This window comes from Herpailurus yagouaroundi, unplaced genomic scaffold (genome assembly GCF_014898765.1).
Source record: "Herpailurus yagouaroundi ecotype Mexico unplaced genomic scaffold, PumYag 140, whole genome shotgun sequence".
Classification (NCBI taxonomy): Eukaryota; Metazoa; Chordata; class Mammalia; order Carnivora; family Felidae; genus Herpailurus; species Herpailurus yagouaroundi.
This window is the reverse complement of record NW_024412395.1, coordinates 73614775-73621722: the sequence shown is the minus strand read 5'-3', so window position 1 is coordinate 73621722 and position 6948 is coordinate 73614775. Positions and strand designations below refer to the sequence as shown.

Below are 6948 nucleotides of genomic sequence, written 5' to 3'. Positions count from 1 at the left end.
TATCCTGGATGATTCTCATTTACTTGGTCTACATCTCATACTGTCAAATAATTGCTAAGGGCAGTCTCAACTCAGTGAGTAAAGCACAGTAGAAGCCAATAGATGTGTTAGGAACCTCCTATCCCCCTTCAAGGAAATAACCTAACTTCTTAAAAATTGTATGCCCTTTAGGCAAGAATGAAGAACATTTTGTAGGAGACTACTTTACAAAGGAATTTCTTAGACATATTTATTCTAGTTATCTCTTGTATTACTGATTCTCTATGTTAAATATACTACCAAAAACATTCCAAAAACAGGTTTATCTGGTCCTGAAGGATTTTGTGCCATGCAGGTAGTGTGGATTCAGGCCATGAGTCTGTGTAAGGGTTGGTTGAGTCTCTAAGTGGAGACATTTTCCTCCTTTACTCAGAAACAAGGTGTGAGCAAATGCATTTCTTTATTGCCTACTTTTGTGGGGTTGACTTTTATAGATTGTTTGTTCACTGAGTGTGTTGTCATTTTGGGGACATGGGCTTATGCAGGTATCTCTCATCTGACCATCTTCTCAGCACACGCCCAGGGCTTTGCATCAGTTATCCAAGATGACATTAATTGCAGCTTGAATTTACATAAATTTTCAGAACACTCAAGATAGTCTATATATCACGATTTGTGTTTATGTTTCTTAGCGTTTCTTTCTTTCTTTTTTTTTTTTCCTTTTGGCTTTTTGAAGGGTTCCTTTACTTCTGAGGCAGCTTTTTGTTTTGGTTTCTTCTATTTCTTTTTTTTTTCTTTTTTTTTTTAGTTTTAAGCTGTATATTTTGAGGTATAAATTTTCTTGTAATTATTTCACAAAATCAGTTTCTGCTTTCTAAATGTCCACTTGCAATCCCGTAGAACCTTATTCATAACTTTATCTAATAAACTTTAGCACTTCATAGTTCAACCATTTGTTTTATTTTTGTATTTAAAATTCTTTTTGTCTGGGGCGCCTGGGTGACGCAGTCGGTTAAGCGTCCGACTTCAGCCAGGTCATGATCTCGCGGTCCGGGAGTTCGAGCCCCGCGTCGGGCTCTGGGCGGATGGCTCGGAGCCTGGAGCCTGTTTCCGATTCTGTGTCTCCCTCTCTCTCTGCCCCTCCCCCGTTCATGCTCTGTCTCTCTCTGTCCCAAAAATAAATAAAAAACGTTGAAAAAAATAAAAAAATAAAAAAAAAATTCTTTTTTTCTGGATATATGACAAGGTAGTGCTCCCCAAGGCCCTCCCCTTCTTCAGGGTGTCTGGGATGAAAACTATGTTCATCCCAGAGGTTGAGAGACTCTCATCGTGTTGGGGATGAGGTGGGGCAAGGATTCCTCAGCAGCTGAGGGCCTCTCTCTTCCTATTGCTCTTGCTGGGGCTGGTGGTCCAGGGGGCTGTTACTCCTTGGAGGCCATATAAACCATAAGGTCCACACCCAGTTGCTGTAGACAAATTCATTGTCCTACCAGGAAGTCAGCTTGACCCAGTAGTCAATGAGAACAATGATAAATCTGGTATCAAAGGTAGAAGAGTGGGTGTCACTATTAAAGTCACAGGAGACATCCTGGTCCTTAGTGTAGCCAAGGTTGTCCTTGAGGGGCCCTCCGATGTCTGCTTCATCACCTTCTTAATGTCATCGTATTTAGTGGCTTTCTCCAGGTGGCTAGTCAGATCCATGGCTGACATAGGAGTGGGAACATGGAAGGCCATGCCAGGGAGCTTCCCATTCAGCTCAGGGATGAACTTGCCTTGGTGACGCCGCTAGAAGCAGGGATGATGTTCTGGGAAGCCCCTTGACCATCATGCCACAGCTTCCAAAAAAGGCTGTCCACAGTCCTCTGGGTGACAATGATGGCATGGATGATGGTCATGATTCCCTCCATGATACCAAAGTTGTTATCGATGGTGTTGGCCACAGGGACCAAGCAGGTGGTGGTACAGGAGGCATTGCTGACAATCTTGAGGGAATTGTCATATTTCTCATGGTTCATACCATCACAAACATGGGGACATCAACAGAAGGGTCAGAGATAATGGCCCTCTTGGCTCCATCCTTCAAGTGAGTCCCAGCCTTCTTCATGGTGGTAAAGACCCCAGTGAACTCCACAACATACTCAGCACCAGGAGCACCCCATTTGATGCTAGTGGGATCTTGCTTATGGAAGATAGAGATGGGCTTTCCATTGATGACAAATTTCCCTTTCTCAGCCTTGACTGTGCTTTTGAATATGCCATGGATGGGATCCTACTGGAACATGTAGACCATGTATTTGAGGTCAACAAAGGGGTCATCGATGGCTATAATATACACTTCTCCAGAGTTGAAAGCAGCCCTGGTGACGAAATCTGGCCAAATCAGTTTACTCCAACCTTCACCATTGTATCTGGGGACGTGCTGGTACTGCACCAGAAGAGGCGACTGTCTGTTGCATGGGGAGGAGTTCACCCATTTGTTTTTAGGTCCATATTGAACTAACTGACATTTTTTCTCATTTATTTATTTTAATATTTTAGCAAAGCGCTTGATATATATTCAGTTCACAGTTACAAGTATTACATAAGAATGAACCATCATTCAGATGAAACCAATAGAATTCTTTCCTTCATAGTACCAGCCCATGGAATAGAATTAGGACCCAAAAATATCTGGACACATTTAGAATCTATATAACAAACCAAATAAAAAAGAAAAAATTTTTTTATCTCATTGAAATCTTCTATCCGGTTTCATACATTTGATCATTTTTTAATTTAAATTTAGTATATACATATATACATGTATGTATATTTATTTTATGTATATGTGTATACATACTTATCTATAAATATATGCTTATATACATCCCTATGTATACACACACACACACACACACACACACACACACACATATATTGATGGTAAGAACTAACTTTGTGTACAGAATGTACTATAGCACCGTGTGTAAGAGTGTTTCATTAACAAATAGAATATAATTCAATGCATTAAGAAACTTGCTTTTTCTCCCCTGTATCATATACGTTAGTTATGCTACTTAGTCTTAGTCTTAGCATTTTTTCCAAACAACATCAGGCCTCTTTTTTTTTCTTTTTTTGATTGAATGCCATTTAATGTCTTCTCTCCCTCCTTGTAGAATATATGAGAGAAAAACAGTAACAAAACATGGAGCTTACATTCAAGTGGGAAAAAACACCAAATTTTGCTTCTATTTGTATTTGCCTTATGATCTAGGCATGCAGTGCCTCTAGATAGCAGTTCTCAGCAGTAGTAAATAGAACATTGGCTCCAAACAAATTATCAAGGAATAAAGAGCTGCTCTAAATACATTTCTCAGCTCTACATAATAAAGTTGTGATCAGTAAAATGATAGTTTGAATCCTAGAACTACAATCTGTCTGAGCATTCACCTCTTAAATTATTTTCTTCTTCCAATGCCCACTTAACAAAACTCAAACTTATGTGAGTATATTATCAAATATAAGTACACAATTCTTTTGGAACACTTTTGCTTATCTCCTTATTTTCCTCTATACTAGTAGATTAATTCTCACCACTTGTACGTACCTTTATATCCATGCTGCTAATATCCTATTTTTTTTTTTTTATTTAACTCTTGGTGTCACTCAAGACTGTTCCCTTGACTTTCCTCTATATCTAAGAAGGAGATATTTCTTTGGGTTTACTAAGTTTAAGGACGTTTTATTTGCCATATTTAGTGGACAGAGCTTTTACATAGTGTGGATAAATGATGGTAGTCTTTGTTACTATTCTTTCTCTTTTTTTCCCCCATATTCCCTTACCCTCTCCCCACATACCCTATCACCACTTTGGTAAGTGGTGTTGCTTCAAGATAGAAGGGAAGGAAGTGTTGCTTGCTTTCTTGGAGTTGAGGGATGAGCCACTGACTGTTTTCCCCTGTTCTTATGTGTTAGGTCCTTTTTCTCCCAGAAGCCTAGATAGCCATAACTGAAAATTTCTCTTATGGGAGAGCTAAGGAATCCATCTTTTTAATTTCTTCTCTGTCTTGGGGCCCCTGGGTGGCGCAGTCGGTTAAGCGTCCGACTTCAGCCAGGTCACGATCTCACGGTCCGTGAGTTCCAGCCCCGCGTCAGGCTCTGGGCTGATGGCTCAGAGCCTGGAGCCTGTTTCCGATTCTGTGTCTCCCTCTCTCTCTGCCCCTCCCCCATTCATGCTCTGTCTCTCTCTGTCCCATAAATAAATAAAAACGTTGAAAAAAAAATTTAAAAATTTCTTCTCTTTTTTTTACTGCATATTTAAGACTAGGCTTTGTTTTAGTCTTCCTGGCCAGGTAGCTCTACACAATCTAGAAAACATTATTTCTTGATTACAGGATGTCTCTCCCTTACTTCCTCTCTCTCTCTTTTTTTTTAAGTATAGACTGTTTCTCAAAGCAGAATGATAAAAACCAAAACCTTGACTCTACCTTGGTAATACACGTATGTTTTTGACAGCTTTGATTCAAATTTAGAGCATTACCTACATAGGAAAAAGGAAGTCCTTTGCTATAATTCTACGCATAGACTAGAGTAAAACCTAATTTACTAATAAGATTTTTTTCCTTTATTTTGCCAGCCATCATACTGAATATATACATTCTCTCAGAGACTCCTTAGGTTAAATTTTCTGTGTTAAAATTTGAGTACACCTAGTCAAAATATTAATATAATTTTAATTTTATTTTACTAGCATCTCTTATAGGATTTAAACATGTAGATAGAGATACCCCAGTGAACTTCCTAAATTAGACATGGAAGGAAGGGATGATAGAAAGTGAAGATGGGGAACCTGAGCCTCCCATACAGTTTGTGACATGCAGAGATCCTGATCCTTCATCATGCCCTCGCAAAAGGCTGTGGATTCTTTAAGGAAGAGACTATATATTATGCCTTTTTCTTAATAACCTGGCATGGTAGCTACTGTCTAATATATGCCAAATAAATTAATGAACACATGCATTAGTATACATCTAATTTATTTCTGCCTAGATGCTTGGCTTACAAGACCAGATTTGAAGTGATCACTGATTACCTTTCTATCCTCAGTCCTCAGTCTCTGTTGTTCTTACCATTATTCATTGCATTTTAGCCACCTAGGGATAAAAATGCTTCCTTCTCCCATTTTGAACTTGAACTGCCTCCTCTGCTTGAAATACATTGTTGCCAAATCTTCACATGCTATTTACCTTCTCAACATTTAGGCCTCAACTAAAGTACCACCAATTTAAAGAGGCCTTCTCATATATGCCTAAGGTAGAACTCCTTCACTGAAACCTGGTTGTTCTAGTTCATCCATGACATAGTTTTGTTTTTTCATCTCATCTCACTTATTAACACCTATAACAATTTTAGTTAAAATATTTGTTTATGATTGCACTAGGACAGAAGCATTTTATTTTTTCTCAAACTTTATCCTTAAGATGCTGACACACAGAAGATACTCTATAAACACTCCTTGAATATTTGAGTTAGTGAATAAGTGTGTGTGTGTGTGTGTGTGTGTGTGTGTGTGTGTGTACCATGGCATGCTGGGAAATGTTTAACAAATGTGTTTCTAATAAAGTTCTGCCTGATTTGTAGCATTTGCTGATTTCCACAGGATAGATAAACACTCCCACCATGGCCAATCTCAAGGTACCAAAGTCATGTCACTGAATTTGGAATTGGAAAAATATGTACCCAGTTTCCCCTTTTAATCCTGTGCTAGCCAGCTAGAGCTGGCTCCAATACACCAGAATTATTTTGTTCCATCGCATAGATGCTCGTTAACAGATATTAGGGTGTGTAGCCTTTAAATGTTCCCAAACTCTGTAACCTAAATTCCCTGATCTATTTGCTGCCATGCTGCCAGTTCACTAGACCTGCTGATAACATGTGCTCATTTGGTTGTTAATTTCCCATCTGCATGTCCTTTCCTTCTCTCTGTGTCAAATGCCTACTGATACTCTAAGATGAAACTCAAAAGTAGCTTGTATTTCATAGTTTCCATCAAAAATAATCCTTTTATACTCAAATAACTGTTTTATTGACCTGTGTGTTTCTATTCCTCATTTAGTTATGTGTTATAGTAAGGCATGTGGGTGTCCCTGGTGGGACTATAGCTGGTTGTGGACAGAGGACATATTACCCTCATCAGTACATCACTAGCATTTAGTAGAATGCCTAACATAAGGAAATCAATAAGTGTTTGTGTAATTTAATGGAGCTTTAATAGTTTAGTAGATTTCAAGTGAAGTGACAGTTCTCAAAATGAAAATAATACTAGTTCACATCCCTTCTCAATAAGAAAGCATATTTTTTTTTTACCACCTTATGTTTTCTGCTTAATAGTAAATTAGGATGTACAGCTCCTCAACAAGTTGGAGAGGCATAAATTATTCTTAAGAGTAAGAGGCGGTTAATCAGAGGGGAGAGAGATCGGGAGATAGGTTAAATGATGGGGTTTAAGAAGTACACTTGTTACGATGAGCACAGGGTGATGTATGGAACTGTTGACTATATTGTACACTTGAAACTAATATAACACTGCATGTTAACTATCTGGAATTTAAATCCAAACTTAAAAATAAGAGTTAGGATGGTATGTCATCAACAAAGCAGAAAAAAACCTAAGTGAAAGAGACATGCACACTCCTGTCTTGCAAATCCTCCACTTAAACTACCCAACATGATTTTAAAATGTAGCCGTTGAAAAATGGTCCATTATAATCACAATATACATTTTTAAAGTAATATTACTTATGGAATATGATTCATAGTTTTACTTAAAAAAGAGCTTCCATCCTTAAAATATCCCAGCCCACTTAGGATTCTCTGTGTAGGGTTCTACAATCAGAGCCAGACAACAAGAAACTTTAATCTTTGTTTCCACTGAAACTTTGTAGATAGTGATAACATGTATTCTTTATCAGGATTACATTTTTCTTAGGT

General features: G+C 38.1%; 1 pseudogene; it reads right to left on the bottom strand.

Moving 5' to 3' along the window:
• Nucleotides 1–1314: 1314 nt before the first annotated feature.
• LOC121030283 (glyceraldehyde-3-phosphate dehydrogenase-like) lies at nucleotides 1315–2382 on the bottom strand (annotated as a pseudogene).
• Between the last annotated feature and the right edge of the window lie 4566 nt (nucleotides 2383–6948).